The sequence below is a fragment of the Bubalus bubalis genome, chromosome 2, assembly GCF_019923935.1.
Source record: "Bubalus bubalis isolate 160015118507 breed Murrah chromosome 2, NDDB_SH_1, whole genome shotgun sequence".
Lineage (NCBI taxonomy): Eukaryota > Metazoa > Chordata > Mammalia > Artiodactyla > Bovidae > Bubalus > Bubalus bubalis.
This window is the reverse complement of record NC_059158.1, coordinates 128,527,987-128,546,587: the sequence shown is the minus strand read 5'-3', so window position 1 is coordinate 128,546,587 and position 18,601 is coordinate 128,527,987. Positions and strand designations below refer to the sequence as shown.

The window sequence follows — 18,601 nt, the reverse complement described above, 5'->3', positions numbered from 1 at the left end:
CAGGGTGAGGATTAGGCTCTGTAGAGTTTGGGCTTTCCCATGTGACTTTGCAAGGAGCTAGCTGAGTTACAGGGCACCCCACTCCAGTAATCTTGCCTGGAAAATATCATGGACGGAGGAGCCTGGTAGGCTGCAGTCGATGGTGTCGCGAAGAGTCAGACACGACTGAGCGACTTCACTTTCACTTTTCACTTTCATGCAATGGAGAAGGAAATGGCAACCCACTCCAGTGTTCATGCCTGGAGAATCCCAGGGACGGGAGAGCCTGGTGGGCTGCCGTCTATGGGGTTGCACAGAGTCGGACACGACTGAAGTGACTTAGTAGCACAGCAGCAGCTGAGTTACAGAAGCAGAGTGAGCATGAGGTTATTTCTAGCTGGGTGAAAGTTTTTAAATTTTCCTCTTCAGAACCATAATGTAAAATGTGGACTTTGGGTGATTGTTTTTTGTCAGTGTAGGTTCATCAGCTGTAATAAATGTACCACTTTGATAGGGACACTGATAATGGGGGAGGGGGACTTGTATTTGTGAGAGCCAGGGGTATACTGGAATTTTCTATACCTTCCTCTGTACTTTCCTTAATTCTGCTGTGAATGTAAATTTCTTTAAAAATAGCCTTTAAAATAAATAATAGTGATTCTTTGGAGGTGTTGTTATAGGTATTTTTATATTTTCTATTCTTTTATCATAAAAACTTTTACAAAAAATATTTTATTACTTTTGTAATAGGAGAATGTTAAGGCTGTTTAATTACAGTTTAAAACAGATCCATTATATACCATCTTATGTGGGTGGGATTGTGGTGAATGGGTGTATGAAGGGGGTGAAATTATTCTTATTTGAAATTAACTACTTGATAAAACTCAATCTTTTTATTATTCACCAAGCAATTAAAATCCTCACCTTGAGCATACACAGTAATAAATTAAGTTTTTGCTTTTTTTTTTTTTTTGACCAAGGAGCTAGAAATATCCTTTGGAAAGCTGAAATTTTGAAATGAAAATAAAAATGAAACCATACTTTTCTGGTAATTAATTTTAAAATACAGTTTCATAATTTATTCCTATGGAATAAAGTGGTTCTAACCAAGGTTGCTAATACACCTGAGACCCAAAAATGAAATAGTCCAGAGACAGAGGGATTTTCACCAATCCTCAACTTTCTCAGACCCTCTCCCCCATCACCCCATCAATGCTTCTACCTCTGTCCTCTGAAACCAGTCTCTACCAAAACCAAGTGGAGACTATAGACAGCAAGCTGGTATCAATCATAGAATAATAAGGATCATAATGTAGATAACAGCATGGATGTTAAACTGTGATGGCTGTAGCTTAACTGGGTCATGTTTGCAGCTCTATATCGTGAAGACTTGATATCCTCATCTATAAAATGGGGTAATTGCATCCTTCAGAGAAGACTGCTGTGAACATCAAATGTGCTTATCCATATAAAGTGATAATGTATATACAAAGGGATGCCATCATATCTGGCATGTTACTTGTGTTAAATCCTAAAGAGGAATTAGGAGTATTAACAGTGTTTAGGATACATGGAGGACCTTGCATTCCTCCCCAGTCTACTCTTGTGGCTGACACCCCACTTTCTCACCTACAATAATGCTTTTCAATTTTTGAGTCAATGGTTTACTGCCCAGGGATGCAAGTTGGCCCCAAGTTTTCTGTTCTGCCATACTTCAAACTCTACTTGAAATTCTTTGTGTGCAGGTCTGCACCTGTGTCTTCCTGCTCTATTCTGAAACCTCCCCCTTGACTCTGCACCAGACTCTGGATTAGGAACTGAGTCCTTAGGAGCCTAGTGCTGAGTGAGGGGACATGGCACATACAACTGGTGAGCCATGACACTAATATGGCACATCGTGAGCTAAAATAGAAGGGTACGCCCACTGCTATGGGAACAGTATAAAGTTCAAACATTGTATATGACTCTGAGAGTGGGGTGATTTCTGATATGAATAAGCATGCATTTCTGAGTTACTATTGAAAAGACATGCCTTGATCTAATTGTTTCATGAGAAATTTGGAAAACTTTCAAGAAGATATGCTCAAGTCGTTTGTTAAGATTCCAGGAACAATCAGAAGGAAAGAGATATTGCCCTTCCCCACCCCTCACCCCCTGTTTCCCAGCCTTCATGCCACGTCTTATTGCCTGGAGGCCAAAACAGCCTGGAAGAGGGCCCAACAGTGATGGTAGTAATATTGCTGAGGGGAGAAGACTCTTCCTTTCTCCACTCCATGGCACTATCTCTTTTCCAATTCATCCCAGCATTCATGATCTGCAATTCAATCCTTCAAATATCTAGCTAATCTAGGGACTTTATCAATGCTATAAGTGGTGATGACATAGGTTACTTCTAAGAAAATATATCTTCATGTTGCCACGAGATCTTAAGAAAACTGAATTGATCAATAGGGCAGGAAAAAAGAAAATATTGTTGAAGTCTCACAGACCTGGGTTTCAAATCTGGTTTTGCTATTTACTAGCTAGGGGACTTGAGACAACTTTTTTGACTTCTCCAAGCTTCAAGGTCCTATTTGTACGATAGAGCTAAGAGAAACTTCCTCTAAAAGGCTCTACAAGAATTATATAAATCATTCTTGGAAATGAAGAGTCACTCAATATTTTACTCCCTAATTCCATCATTAATCCAAAGCCATTGCTGCAGGGGTAAAGATCTGAAGCATGATGTGAAGAGGGTATGAAGAGCATGGTATAAAGGAAATCTGAGATTGGGGTTCAGTATGCCTCACATTGCATTGAGCAGACATTTATCCAAGCCTTCATCACTATCCATATTCTCACAATAGCCTTATAACTGCCCTGCTGGACTCAACCTCTGCAACCTCCCTTTGAACCATTCTGTCAATTTCCCATCCCATTTGCTAAAGCCCTTCAGTAAACCCCCTTTGCACAAAAATTAAATTCTACCTGTCTCAGGGCCGTCTGGTCAAAGCTATGGTTTTTCCAGTAGTCATGTATGAATGTGAGAGTTGGACTATAAAGAAAGCTGAGTGCTGAAGAGTTGATGCCTTTGAACTGTGGTGTTGGAGAAGACTCCTGAGAGTCCCTTGGACTGCAAGGAGATCCAACCAGTCCATCCTAAAGGAGACCAGTCCTGGGTGTTCATTGGAAGGACTGATGTTGAAGCTGAAACTCCAATACTTTGGCCACCTGATGCAAAGAGATGATTCATTTGAAAAGACCTTGATGCTGGGAAAGATTGAGGGCAGAGGAGAAGGGGATAACAGAGGATGAGATGGTTGGATGGCATCACCGACTCAATGGACATGGGTTTGGGTAGACTCCGGGAGTTGGTGATGGACAGGGAGTCCTGGCGTGCTGCAGTTCACAGAGTCGCCAAGAGTCGGACATGACTGAGTGACTGAACTGAACGGTCTCTGTCCTCCTTTCTCCCCTCATCCACTACTTCTCCCCACAACCTTCATCCTACTCCAAGTCTGTGTGTTTGTGTGTGTGTGTGTGTGTGTGTGTGTGTGTGTGTGTGATATGCATGCATGTCTATATTGAAGGACATAGGAACATGTATAGAACACACACTCTGAGCCCTGTAATGCTCTAAATGCTTTTTGTGCTTGAATTTATTTAATCATATCAATCACCTATTGGTGATTGGGAAGAGTAAATAATAGGGAAGAACAAATCTGATGCCCTGTTAGATTTGTTTCTTTTACCTTTGCATTCTAGTGCTTTTGTTTTAAGAATGTTGGCTATAGCCTGACATATCCAGCATAAGTCCATTTTAAGGGTGTAACATCTTTCTATTCATACAGAGGTAAAAAGTTGCAAAACAGAGAATAACATTTGTCTTGGGGCTTCCCTGGTGGCTCAGAGGTTAAAGTGTCTGCCTGCAATGCAGGAGACCTGGGTTTGATCTCTGGGTCAGGAAGATCCCCTGGAGAAGGAAATGGCAACCCACTCCAATATTCTTGCCTGGAGAATCCCATGGGCGGAGGAGCCTGGTGGGCTACAGTCCACAGGGTCGCAAAGAGTCGGACATGACTGAGCGACTTCAAGATGGAGATTTAAAGGAACATCTTGACCTGACATACAGGACAGCTGCAAGAACATAGGATTCTGACAAAGTTTGCAACAACAAACCACACCTCTCCCTCACCTTGCCTTTTAAAATGCTTTTCAGTTCAGTTCAATTGCTCAGTCATGTCCAACTCTTTGCAATCCCATGAATCACAGCACGCCAGGCTTCCCTGTCCATCACCAACTCCTGGAGTTTACTCAAACTCATGTCCATCGAGTCGGTGATGCCATCCAAACATCTCATCCTCTGTGGTCCCCTTCTCCTCCTGCCCTCAATCCCTCCCAGCATCAGGGTCTTTTCCAATAAGTCAACTCTTCACATCAGGTGGCCAAAGTATTGGAGTTTCAGCCTCAGCATCAGTCCTTCCAATGAACACCCAGGACTGGTCTCCTTTAGGATGGACTGGTTGGATCTCCTTGCAGTCCAAGGGACTCACAAGAATCTTCTCCAACACCATGGTTTAAAAGCATCAATTCTTCAGTGCTCAGCTTTCTTCACAGTCAAACTCTCACGTCCATACATGACTGTTGGAAAAACCATAGCCTTGACTAAACCTTTGTTGGCAAAGTACTATCTCTGCTTTTGAATATGCTATCTAGGTTGGTCATAACTTTCCTTCCAAGGAGCAAAAGTCTTTTAATTTCATGGCTGCAATCACCATCTGCAGTGATTCTGGAGCCCCCAAAAATAAAGTCTGACACTGTTTCCACTGTTTGCCCATCTATTTCCCATGAAGTGATGGGACCAGATACCATGATCTTAGTTTTCTGAATGTTGAGCTTTAAGCCAACATTTTCACTCTCCACTTTCACTTTCATCAAGAGGCTCTTTAGTTCCTCTTCACTTTCTGCCATAAGGGTGGTGTCATCTGCAAGTCTGAGGTTATTGATATTTCTCCCGGCAATCTTGACCCCAGTTTGTGCTTCTTCAGCCCAGTGTTTCTCATGATGTACTCTGTGTATAAGTTAAATAAGCAGGGTGACAATATACAGCCTTGACGTACCCCTTTTCCTATTTGGAACCAGTCTGTTGTTCCATGTCCAGTTCTAACTGTTGCTTCCTGACCTGCATACAGGTTTCTCAAGAGGCAGGTCAGGTGGTCTGGTATTCCCATCTCTTTCAGAATTTTCCACGGTTTATTGTGATCCACACAGTCAAAGGATTTGGCATAGTCAATAAAGCAGAAATAGATGTTTTTCTGGAACTCTCTTGCTTTTTCGATGATCCAGCTTTACTGGAACATTTCAGGGAACTGGGAGGTTTCTGGGCACAAGCCACTCATCTCCTTGCATGTCCCTGATATACATCTTTCTCTGCTCCCGACTTCATCATTTCAGTTTGTTTGGCCTCACTGTGCATTAGGCACTTGAACATGTGTTCAGTAACACTATGAGGAACACATTATTTTTATTATTGCTATTTTACAAGTGAGGACACTATGGCACAAGGAACACGCAGTTAGTAAGTTGCAGAGCTGGAAATCCAAACAACCCAATGGGGCTTAGGCTTACTTTGCGTGTGCTGAGAACCTTCCCGAGTGCCGCCCCTCTCTGGCTGATGCTTTGACATGTGGCTCATTAGTCTGGTGCTTAGCCCTTCCCTTAGCAGCTTCCTCCCACAAGTTAGTCTTCCACTGAGCACACTGCCACTCTTTTTGATAATTCACCTCCCAACCAGATTTTGACACTTAGTTGCTTCCAGATGTGTTTACTCTGCTGTTCTCCAGCAGGACAGTCAATCCCTTGGCAAGAGGGTTCAGATGTGTATAAATCACCTCATTAATTCAGAACCCAGAATTTCATGTGAACGGATTTAGGGACCTAGTGCAGTACCTATGCCTGAGGGCAATGCTGTCAGTTGTCCCCTGACTTCCTCTCCTGTGACCTGCCCCCATCCTACAAGCCAGGCTACCCATTCACACTCAAAGAGTTTGTTTCTCTGGAGGCGCTCAGTCACGATTCCTGAGTTCTTCGCAAATGCTCTTTATAACAAAGATAAGAGGCCCCTGTTAGAGAGCTCAGAAGTGTGACAGGTTTTCCCTTAACACCACTGAAGACCGATGAGAGAAACACTTCGGCAGTCCAAGATAACTCAAATACCCTGAACCTTTGCAATATTAGTCAAGTCTCATGCAAAATGCACCAGCCATTTCAGAGATGGAGAAATCACATTAAAAAATGTGTTTAAGAAGGATTAGAGATTTCTCCACTGAAAAGCTAATAATTCCTCCAGACACAAGAGAATTAAGCATTCAGATTCCCAACTTCACTTGGCTACCACAGATATAACATATAAAAAAAAAAAGGCCCATCTTTTTACAGTGCTGCTCTTAAGAGCGGAGAAGGCAATGGCACCCCACTCCAGTACTCTTGCCTGGAAAATCCCATGGACAGAGGAGCCTGGTAGGCTGCAGTCCATGGGGTCGCTGAGGGTTGGACACGACTGAGCTACTTCACTTTCACTTTTCACTTTCATGCATTGGAGAAGGAAATGGCAACCCACTCCAGTGTTCTTGCCTGGAGAATCCCAGGGATGGGGGAGCCTGGTGGGCTGCCGTCTATGGGGTCGCACAGAGTTGGACACGACTGAAGTGACTCAGCAGCAGCAGCTCTTAAGATAAACAATTATATTATATACTGGACTTTCCTGAATAGATACTATGGTAACCACCTTGTCCTAATATTCTCCTTTGGTATTAATTTGCACCATGAGATCTAGTTATGAAGATCTATATCTTCATTCATGTTTTACACATGTCTTGAAGCAAGATGCTCTTTAACAATATGAAAAAAAAGAAACAGGAAAAAATGAAGAAAGCATTGAAAGATGCATAAAGGTTAGAGAAGGATCCTACTGGCAGATGAAGTGTGTGATCACCTCAGAGTATAGTTTTAAGAGCACTGAGAAAATAACTGACAAAACTAAGTATATCCTCTGCACTCTCTATCACAGCTTTTCTAAGCCACTCGTACAGATTTCTTCATTTGGATTAGCAATCCTTTCTCCAGGGGAGGAAGAAACTAATTAGCATATTTTGCCTAATTTAATGTTCCTCTTAACAGCCTTAGGAGGTTCATATTTTTCCCCATTTGTAAAAAGGAGAAGCCAAAGCTTGGGAAGATTACATACCCTGCCACAAGGCATACACACAGTAATGAGTTGTTTGACACAGAAGCCCTAAATGTTTCCTCATTAGAAAGTGGGGTGTCAGTGTGAGGATTATGGCATGAAACACCTCATGGACAGGGAGACTGTGCATGACTCTGGTCCAGGAAGAATCAGGCATGCCTAAGGAATGTATGTCTGAGTGAGTGTCTAAGGAAGAAGATGCCCATTTAAGGAAAGATGAATGGGGTTTTTTTCCTTACAGGTTGATATTAATTTCCTCACAGCCTCTGCTCTTTTTGCCTTTGCTCCTTTACTCACAGACCAAGTTCCATCAGAACAACAGTTCTTGGCTTTTTAAGGGTAGATATGCAATGTCCTCCCCACCCTCATTACCTCCACTAAGCTTGAGCCTCTTACTCTGGTTGATTTGGGGGTCTCACTTCACCCAGACATTCTCATATTTGAGCCTTTATTGAGACCCCCTCCACATGGTGAGGTCCATGTTCAGCACAGGTGGATAGCGATGAAATCAATAGAGGTCCCTGGTCTCAAAGGCTAAGCTGGAGGCAGTGCTACACGATTACACATTCCTGGGAAGGGGCTGAGCACTCGGTGCTGAAGAAGTCTAAAGGAGTGATGTTCAACCCTCTTCAGCAGGAGATAATACTTCTCCCTAGTCCTAAGCATCATAGGGATGCATAGAGGTTAGGCAGGTGAGGTATGTGTAAACGTCATTGCTAACAGAAAGAAGGAGGTTCCTGTTTCAGAGGGTCAGATCTCCGATCCACAAAGATTCCAACTTGCTGGACCAGTTATTCCAGAGGTGTGCTCTCTGCACCAGTAGCCTTGGTATCCCCAGGAAGCTTGTTAGAAGTACACGATTTAGGATATCATTGCAGACCTATGGAATTAGAGACTCTGGGCTTAGGACCTAGACATTTGCATGTTTTCAAGCCCTCTAGGTGAGTCTGATGCTCACTGAAGTTTGAGACCCTCTGGGCTAAAAGAAAGCTAGGAGAGTAGGGATGCAAGAGGCTGGGAAGAGAGTCAGGGGTTTTACAATGGAGGATCCTATTAACAATTAAATAATGAGTTTTAATGGGACCTTGAGATCAATGGAGAAATAACTGTTAAAGTATTAAAAATAAGGAACATGCATGGCCAGTTGGGCTTTTAGAAAGAACTCTCTGGATTTTATAAAATCCTTCCATAGTATTTATTTGGTCAGTGCACATTCCAATCCTAACTACCTAAACCTCTCCCTCAGTGGAATTACCCAATTTCATTGTCTCCTGCCAAGGTGACAAAGCCCTAATGTGGTCTTTTGAGTGTTCTTTTTTCCTTTTTCCTGCCCTTAATACATGATGACCACTCATCAGAGTTCCTTTTTTTACCTACAATGCCAACCAGAACACAGCTGTTAGATATTTGCTTCCTGCAGTGGACCATTCTCCGTCATCCTGAAAATCGATTTTTAGAATCTCATTAAAATGAACTCAATTTGTGGTTTGATAAGATGGTCATACACTGGCAGATTTTGCTAGAATATTAAGGTTAGGTCGATTGTGAATCTGAGGAGTCTTTAGGATAAGGGCAGCTCCTCCAGCTCACAAACCTCTCCTTTTAGGTCAAGATAAATCCACATTCACTCCCCTCCATTGCAGCAGTACTGAGAAATGCCAGTGTTTGGCCGACTTCCCACGAGACCATAATTGCTGACCCAGTTGTCATAGCTTGTTGTCAGAGAAAGACAAAGTTCTGGAGGCATATTCTGGCATGTTTGATGGATGTTGGTAGCTTGTCAACAAACCAGCTAAAAAAAGGATTCCACTGAATAAAAGATTCCGAGCTTGAATCCTCAAGTGAGCTGAGAAGGGTTCTCATGTGGGCTTGTGACATGGAGTCTATTTTCTTACAAGAAGGAAAGAGGGAACTCAAAGTTGACAAGAGAAACCATTGATTCATTCTGAGAAAATCAGTGTGTCTCAGACTCTGGGGCTGTTTGCAGTAACCATGATTTTCAACATAATTACAGTTTGAAGCCTTATCTCATGATACTTTATATAAGAAAAGTGATTATTATTCAGACCATATACTTGCACTGAATACTTGAGGGCTTTGATTAGCAATCTACAGACCACAGAGGTTTCCACAGTCAACTCACATTTACAGAGATCCTCCACCAACTCTGTGACTTTTACAGGCCTTATCAGAAGCCCATGATAACATCAGATGAACTGTGAAAACAGTGTAAGTTTCCAAAACTGACTGTGACAATTCCTAAGAATAGCTTTTCTTACAGAATTTCTGGTGTGTCTGTGCATGAGAGTAGTTTGGGGGGAAAAAAAATAGGTCCTAAGAAGACAACATAAAAAAAAAACCAGTCAGTACACAAAACAAAATAGAAACTTTAAATTCCAATCCTAACTTTAGTGGATACACTGACCCTCATACTTGCCTTCTTAAAATGTTTTTTGGCCAGCTTACACTTGTAGACAGTTCTTGGAATAAGGAAGAACAAAACTGACTCCACGTTGGATATTTCTTTAACTTTAAACTTCGCATTCTATATTGCTCTTGCTACAAGCTAATCACTAAAGGAATGTTGCCTATAGCTTCAAGTGTACATAATGGCCCATCTCTGGGAACTCTGCCTCCCATGGCTGAGCTTAAACTAAAGTTCCTTTGTTTAAGCTCATACTCTGACCAGCCCACCAGTGAATGGCTGCAGGAAGGAAGAAATTAACACATCCACTCTGGAATCTGGCTGGAACCAGAAAATATTTGCAACAACTTATTACTTTTTTATGATACCTCCTGACCTCCTGCTCTTTGTCATAAATAAAACTAGCATCCAAACCTGGGCAAGATGATTTTTTGGGGTAGTCCCCTGTCTTCTGGATCTGCTGGCTTTCTGAATAAAGGCTCTATACTTTGCCCCATTACTCATCTCTCAATATATTGGCCTGTGATGCAGAGAGCAGTATGAGCTTGGACTCAGTAACACTCAGCATACCTAAAATTTGCAGTTCCACTGAGCTCTTCACTAGTAATGCTGTGCTTAGTCACTCAGTTTTGTTCAACTCTTTGTGACCCCATGGACTGTAATCCGCCAGGCTCCTCTGTCAATAGGGATTCTCAGGCAAGAATACTGGAGAGAGTTGCCATGCCCTCCTTGAGGGGATCTTCCCAACCCAGGGATCAAACCTAGGTTTTCTGCATTGCAGGTGGATTCTTTACCATCTGAGCCACCAGGGAAGCCAACTACAAGACTAAACTGAAATAATGTATTTATTTTAGGGAACTTCCAAAGTAATAGAAATCCTTCCATTGTTTATTCTTAAGTACACTGGCAAATCACTGGGCATGTTCTTTATTCACTTTGGTCTCTGTGCTAAACTGTGAGATGCAAAATCATTGCCACATGAACTGTCCTATTCAGCAATCAGACACAGTAACACTGACAAAGCAAATGAATCTCTCTGGTGGTACAGGACACAACAAAGCAAAGCATAATTATAGTCCCTACAATTTTTTAATAACAAAGGGGGGGAGTGAACAGGGGAACAGATAACAAAACTGAGATGACAAGCATGGACTAGAATCATATGGAATGGACTGGGACATATGGCCACCTCAAGGCAGACAGGTTGAAAGGTTTAATCAGAGGGATCAGTTCAGTCGCTCAGTCATGTCCGACTCTTTGCGACCCCATGAATCACAGCACGCCACATCTCCCTGTCCATCACCAACTCCCAGAGTTTACTCAAACTCATCTCCATCCAGTTGATGATAAGGTTCCATAAATCCTAGTCACAAGTTCACAGAAGAAAGGATCAAAGCAAAGGCTGCTATTGCACAGAGAACCCTTGTGAAAAGAGCATAATTCACTTGTGAGCTGCTTCTGTTGCTTCACATGATCACCAGTGGCCCTCAGCCACACACATAACAGGGAAGAACACATCTGATCCCATATTAGGTTTATTTCTTTTAATCTTTGTATTCTATTGATTCTGTTTCAAGTTAAAAATGTTGCATATAACCTGAAATGTATAGGAGAGCCCATTTTCAAGGCTCTGACCTTTAAGGGTATAATATTTTTTGATTCATACAGAGAAAGAAAGTTACAGGAGCGTTATTACCTGATTTAAGTGAACAGCTGCATGAATAAAGAATTCCCGTGCCAGGAAATTTGCCACAACTAACCACACCTCTCCTTCATCTTGCCTTTAAAAAGGCTTTGCTGAAACCCTCTGGGGAGTCCAGAGATTTTGTGTGTGTGTGCTTGAGCCTCCATTCTCCTTGTGGTCCTACAATAAAACATTCTCTGCACCAAACTTGGATTTTTTGCTATTATTTGCTTTCACTGTGCATTAAGCATATCAACTTGGGTTTAGTAACAACATAACTGCATACTGAAAAAGTGTTCTCATAATGGGACATTTAAATAACACTGTCAGAATTGGAGAGCCCCCATCCCCCTACCTGCACCTAGTTGTTATTTTGCTTAAAATTAAAGATTTATCATGTTTTTATGTTTGGGAAATTAAACACTCTTTGCTAATGATACTATCTGGGCACAGTCAACAGAGCTTAGTGCCAGAAAGCCAGAGAGGGAATCACAGTAGATTACTCCAGTGACCATTTCAACAAGGGGTAATTGTAAAACAAACTATAGGAAGAAAGACCTTGACATTTGTGTAGGAACCCACTGCTGCACTAAGTGATCAATCTAAGTATTAATATTAATTGAGTGAGTTCACTTTCTTTTCTTTTTTTTTTTGGGCTTAAGGGTGAGTAGGGGCAGTGTTCCTGAGGCAGGCCACTATGTACACCTATAATAACAAAAGCAGCAGCTGCAAATGGCAAATAAGGGTTAAAGTCACAGAAGCAGAATCAGTATGGAGTCAAATTTTTCCTTTCAAGTTTTCCTTTACAGTCACCAATGTTATCATATAGGTCATGGGACTCAAGTGTGATACAGTCAGTCAAATTACACCCTGGGCAGCAGGACATTAAATCATCAGGAAACATGTTAACTCTCAGTTTTCCCTTCCTTTGGGAACCTCACAAAAGACTTGGTTTCCTCAACTTTGACTACAAGCATTTACTTGTGTGCTTTTTGAAGCTACTAAAAATCCTTGAGTTCCAAAAAGACAGGTTGTGTTACTTACTTCTCTATCTCCAAAGCTAAGCAAAGGTGGGGGATACTGAGTAATGTTTATTGTCTGTTGAAGGAATTTTAAGACTCTGAATCAATCAGTAGAATTATTTAAGATAGATCAGAAAAGTTGACCTAAGGTAATGTGCTTTCATTGCACATATTTGTGTTTATTTGTTTTTTCATAGAAGAGATTTTTCTGTGATTCCTAAATGAACTGAAAAAAAGAAGAGTAAACAGATCTCATTCTTTTCAACTAACTTATTTCTTTTTAAATTTTTATTGGAGAATGGTAGCTTTACAAAGTTGAGTTAGTTTCTACTGTAAGGCAAATTAGCTATACGTACACATTCTGAAGGAGATCAGCCCTGGGATTTCTTTGGAAGGAATGATGCTAAAGCTGAAACTCCAGTACTTTGGCCACCTCATGTGAAAAGTTGACTCATTGGAAAAGACTCTGATGCTGGGAGGGATTGGGGGCAGGAGGAGAAGGGGACGACAGAGGATGAGATGGCTGGATGGCATCGCTGACTCGATGGACGTGAGTCTGAGTGAACTCCGGGAGTTGGTGATGGACAGGGAGGCCTTGCGTGCTGCGATTCATGGGGTCGCAAAGAGTCAGACACGACTGAGTGACTGAACTGAACACATATATCTTCTCTTTTTGGTACTTCTTTCCCGTTTAGGTCACTACAGGGCATTGAGTAGAGTTCCCTGAGCTACAGAGTAGGTTCTCATTAGTTATCTATTGCATACATAGTACCAATGGTTTACGTATGTTAATCCCAATTGGGATTTAGTTAAATCTTTATTTTTTTCTTATTCTTAAGAAATTTCTGGGTCTCCATCTCCTCATCTACAAAAATTAAAGAGTTGCAATGAATGATCTTGTAAATTTATCCAGTGATAAAATGCTTTGATTTACAAAGTGAGATTCAAAGCTTACATGGGGGCCTCCAAGCCTGCAGGTATGACTGCCACCATCCCACTTTTCTATTTCTCCAGGATTTGCATGCTATAAACTTGGCTTTGAGGTTCCCTATAATAAGGCCATATGGGCCTTGATCATGCCAAGGATGAAATATACAACTCTGGGGTCTCTACCATGTGTGATAAATGGCCCCAGATGATGAGATAAAAAACAAAGAGGGCAGCTGAGGCTGGGATGACAAAGAGATTTATTTGGGGAAAGAGAATATGACTTCAACTCTGAGGCTGATGAATTGTGGATGACACCACTTGGCAATAATTAACCAAATAGAAGCAAGTCTTTTCTGTGGAAAGAAGGTAACCGGAGATAAAAAATGATGGTGGTAATTTTCAGTGAGGGAAGCCTGAAAGATCGTTATACCTTATCAGAATTTATAATGCTTTTTAAAATTAATTAGTGTTCCTTTTTTTTTTAAAGAAAATTAAAATAGAAGTGCCCAGACAGAAGTCCATTTAGCCTGAAGTCTCCAGATGGTCTGATGGAAGTGTTGGAACATTTTGGGACCTGGTATGTAAAAATGTTTACTTCCTTCTTTAAGGTACAGGGGGGATGTGGCCCTGAATAAGGAGGAAAAGGTAAAATAGGGAAAGTTTGATAACTAGCTTATATGTCAAATAAGGGCAATGATGAACACAGCTAACACTCTTTGAAAGTTTATTGTATGCCAAGTACTATCTCAAACAATTTGCATAAATGAAATGAGCACTATTATTATACTTTTCCTCATACAAAAATAAACTGTGTTCAGAGAGGACCCAAGATTGCCCAAGATAAAAACAAGGGTAATAAAGCTAGGTTCAGATCTCTGGTGGTTTTAGTGTAGAGCCCATTCTTTCATTATTACCATAGTAATATTAAATTTATTTGCTTGATACTGAAAGTCCTTAAGATTAACAACCACAGACACAAATACGACAATGCTGACTAAAATGAACTGACTCTCAGGATTAGAAGAGGATTTTGAGATAACAGTTTTAAATTCTGGCTCCACATAACACTTATCTAGGAACAGAAAATAAAATGCTTATGCTGGGGCCGTTACAGTAATTATGGTTTGATGGACTATGGTCAGAGTTGGTATTTATAATTATATGTTCCCAGGTAATGATTTCTTATGCAGAGTAAGGCTTGAGAACACAGCTCAAAGATCAGGGAGTATTAGCCCAGGAGCTCTTGGACTGGGCAACAGCTAAACTTTGTCCTTCAACATTGTAACAACAGTATGCTCAGGAATTGTACGGTGCTCACTTTGGTCTGGTAAATAAAACAATATTATGGACATTAGAAAATTGAATATATTTTCCCTTTAACAGAAGTTCACCATATCATATGACCAAATACTCCCAAATGCAGTGTGGAAAGTGCAAGGCGATAGGAATGGTACAAATTGTACCACTTTGGGGAAGTTTTTCATTCAACAATTTAATTGCCTTAAATGAAATTGGTCTCATTATATGTTGAGAATAATGTATCTAAGTAGCTGTGGTCCTTAACTTTGTGGAGCCCATAAACTGGTAGATGAGACAGGTAATTTACAAGGAAAGGCACATGTTAGTATCTATTAGATATCTATTTATGTGTCTATCTAATGCCCTTCTCCTTCTCTCTTCCAAGATATAGACAGATATTCTATAGCTAGATCGTGATTGCTATACACTGAATGTCTATATTCTCCTAAAATTCATAAATTCACATATTGAAACCTAATCCACACTGAGACAGTATTTGGAGGAGAGGTCTTTGGGAGGAAACTAGGTCATGAGGCTGGAGTCCCCATGAATGAGGTTAGTGTCCTTGTCAAAGAGACCCAGAGAGTTCCCTCATCCCTTTTATGAGGTGAGGACTGGTAAGAAAATGACCATCTATGAACCAAGAAGTGAGCCCTTACCAGACACATCATTTGCTGTGCCTTCCTCTTAGACTTTCCAACCTCCAGAACTGTAAAAAATAGGTTTTCTTTTGTTGATGAGTCATTCAGTACATGGTGTTCTGTTCAAATAGACTAAGACACTGATCAATGCTTTGAAAGAAAATAATGATATGATTTAAGATAGAAAAATGTGAGTAATATTATTTAAATTGGGAACCAATGGCCAGGTATCTGAGAAGATGATAATAAAGCTGAGACTGATTAAGAGATGAACTTAAGAAGTCACAGGGAAGAGGGAGCATTTCAGGTAGAGGGAGGACAGAAGGCCAATATGTAGTGTCTGTGCCCAGAGAGTGAAGGGATATTGCTGGACAGTAAGGCCAGTGAAGCATGCAGGGGCCAGGCCCTACAGTCCAGTTCTTTCTGCACAGGGCTTTGGTTTGTTCCTAAGTCAGGCAGAAGCAATTGAAAGGTTTCCATCAGGAAGTGACTCAGCTCTGTATTTTATGATGATCCTGCTGGCTGTCACAGAGATGATGGACCAAAAGAAAAGAGGAGTAAAAACAGGATGCTGAGTTAAAAATTCAGGTGATAGAAGATGTAACTGAACTAAGCTTGCAGCTGTGATGACAAAAGAAATGGATTTATTTGGGATGATTTTTGGATATAATACTGATAGAACTTGCTATTGAATATGCTGTGGGGGAGTAAGAAAAAGGAAAGATTTCAGTAAAGATTCTGAGGTCTGGTTTGGGTGAGTGGTATATTTATTGAGATGGGAAAGACCATAAGAAGATACTGAGTGTGGTCAGAGTCAATTAAGAGTTCCCTTTGGGATGTGTTCAATTGGAGCTGTTTATGACATAATCAAATTGAGATATCAATCAAGCAAATGAATATATATTTTTAGAGCTCAGAAGAAACATTTGGCTTAGGATGCAAATTGCCTAATTTATCTAAAGTCAGTTCACCTTTACAAAATTCAGTTTTCCTTTCTACATACTTAGGAATAATAATTATTATCTTAGAAGACTGTGTGAGCTTTGGCGTGTGTGTTGGACCACACTGAACCTCTTAAATGACAGTGGTAGAGGAGGATGTTAATGGTGATGCTAGCGGCATTTCTAATGGCAATTGTTGATTTAATCATGAAATAATTGACACCAATAGGGAAGATAGTAGCTCTCTCTCCCAGGAAGAGTCACCATGAATCACAACTAAGAATGATTCTCCTCATTTTCCCATCTATTCTTCTTACATAGACTGTATAAAAGATGATATATTTTAGACAATTCTACATTAATATCTTTGTTTCACATGTGCATCTTTATATCACCAACTCAACAATGTAGAAGGACCCATGTACTTTATTCACTTGGTTCATTGGCAAGAATGTGCTTGCCCAAAGATTAATTAATCTGAAAAATGGTCAGAGAGAGAAAACACAAAAGCTTAAAAACCAGATACCCTCATTGATAATAGAGGTGACAAAGGGAAAAATGATAATGGGGGAGGTATTCAATAATTCTTAGAGCAATATAACCTAGCAAGCTAGGCTGCTATATATGTATACATGGAAACATGGCATAGCCAGAATCAACTTGACAGACAGCAAGAGGGCATAACTTGTTCAAAATAACTATTTATAAAGACGTGAAAATTATCTTCTTGGTTCATCATGGATTTACTTAATCTATGAAATTATTTAGAAGTAGTAATCATAATTGGGACTTCACTGGTGGCTCAGATAGTGAAGAATCTGCCTGCAATGCAGGAGATCTGGGTTCAATCCCTGAGTCAGGAAGATCCCCTGAAAAGAGAATGGCTACCCACTCCAGTATTCTTGCCTGCAGAATTCCAGGGACAGGGGAGCATGGTAGGTTATAATCTATGAGATCACAAAGAGTCAGACACAACTGAGCAACTAACACACATAAACACAATCATAATAGGGTACAAGTCACACAAAGAACATAATCAATCTGATTTCAATATTGACTATCTGGTAATGTCCATCTGCAGAGTAATCTCTTAGGTTGTTGGAAAAGGGTATTTGATATGACCAGCATGTTCTCTTGTCAAAACTCTGTTTTGCTCTGCTTCATTTTGTACTCCAAGGTCAAACGTGCCTTTGAGCACATTTGAGTACCTAACAATTCCAGGTAGCTCTTAACTTCCTACTTTCATATTACAATCCTCTATGATGAAAAGGACACGTTTCTTTGATGTTAGTTCTAGAAGGTGTTATAGGTCTTCACAAAACCAGTCAGGTTCAGCTCCTTTGGCATCAATGGTGGGGGCATAGACTTATATTATTCTGATATTGAATGGTTTGCCTTGGAAAAGAACCAAGAACATTCTGTCATTTTTGAGATTGTATTGAAGTACTGCATTGTGGACTCTTCAGTTGACTATGAGGGTCAACTCTTGCCCACAGCAGTAATGGTAATCTGAATTAAATTTGCCATCCTTGTCCATTTTAGTTAACTGATTTCTAAGATGTTGATGTTCACTCTTGCCATTTCCTCCTTGACCACGTACAATTTACCTTCATTCATGGATCTTATATTCCAGGTTTCTATGTAATATTGTTCCTTACAACATCAGGCTTTACTTTTACCACAAGACACACCCACAGCTGAGCACTGTTCCTGCCTTGGCATAGCCAAAGCTCATTCTTACTTGAGTTATTAGCAACTGCCCTTCCCTCTTCCCCAGTAGAATACTGGACACATTCCAACCTGGGGGGTTCATCTTCTGGCATCATACATTTTTGCCTTTTCATACTGTTCACGGGGTTTCTTCAGGCAAGAATACTGGAGTGGACCATTTCCTTCTTCAGTGGACCACGTTTTGTCAGAACTCTTCACTGTGATTCATCTGTCTTGGGTGGCTCTGTATGGCGTGGCTCACAGCTTCATTAAATAACCCAAGCCCTTTGCCACAAGACTGTGATCCAACAACACAAGAGATGACCCTCCACATGGACATAACCAGATGATCAATACTGAAATAAGACTGATTATGTTCTTTACAACCAAAGGTGGAGAAGCTCTCTCTGGAGAAGCCAGTAAAATAAGACCAAGAGCTGACTGTGGCTCAGATCATGAGCTCCTTATTGAAAAATTCAGGCTTAAATTGAAGAAAGTATGGAAAACCACTGGGCCGTTCAGGTATGAACTAAATCAAATCTCTTTTGATTATACAGTGGAGATGAAGAGTAGATTCAAGGGATTTGATCTGGTAGAAAGAGTGTCTGAAGAACTATGGAAGGACATTCATAGCATTATACAGGAATCAGTGACCAAAACCATCCCAAAGAAAAAGAAATTTAAGAAGGATAGTGGGTATCTGAGGAGGCTTTACAAATAGCAAAGTAAAGAGAAGCAAAAGCAA

At 40.7% G+C, this 18,601-nt stretch overlaps 1 protein-coding gene and 1 long non-coding RNA gene across 4 annotated transcripts in view; one reads left to right on the top strand and one right to left on the bottom strand.

The window, feature by feature from the left end:
- The window catches only part of CNTNAP5 (contactin associated protein family member 5), a 1,053,040-nt gene that overhangs the window by 567,723 nt on the left and 466,716 nt on the right, over nucleotides 1-18,601 (bottom strand). The gene's annotated exons all lie outside the window — the stretch shown is intronic.
- The window catches only part of LOC123331715, a 130,264-nt gene that overhangs the window by 98,870 nt on the left and 12,793 nt on the right, over nucleotides 1-18,601 (top strand). For both annotated transcript variants that reach the window (XR_006548446.2, XR_006548447.2), the window contains one exon: nucleotides 13,753-13,842. This is a non-coding gene — a long non-coding RNA (uncharacterized LOC123331715). The remainder of the gene's footprint in view (nucleotides 1-13,752; nucleotides 13,843-18,601) is intronic.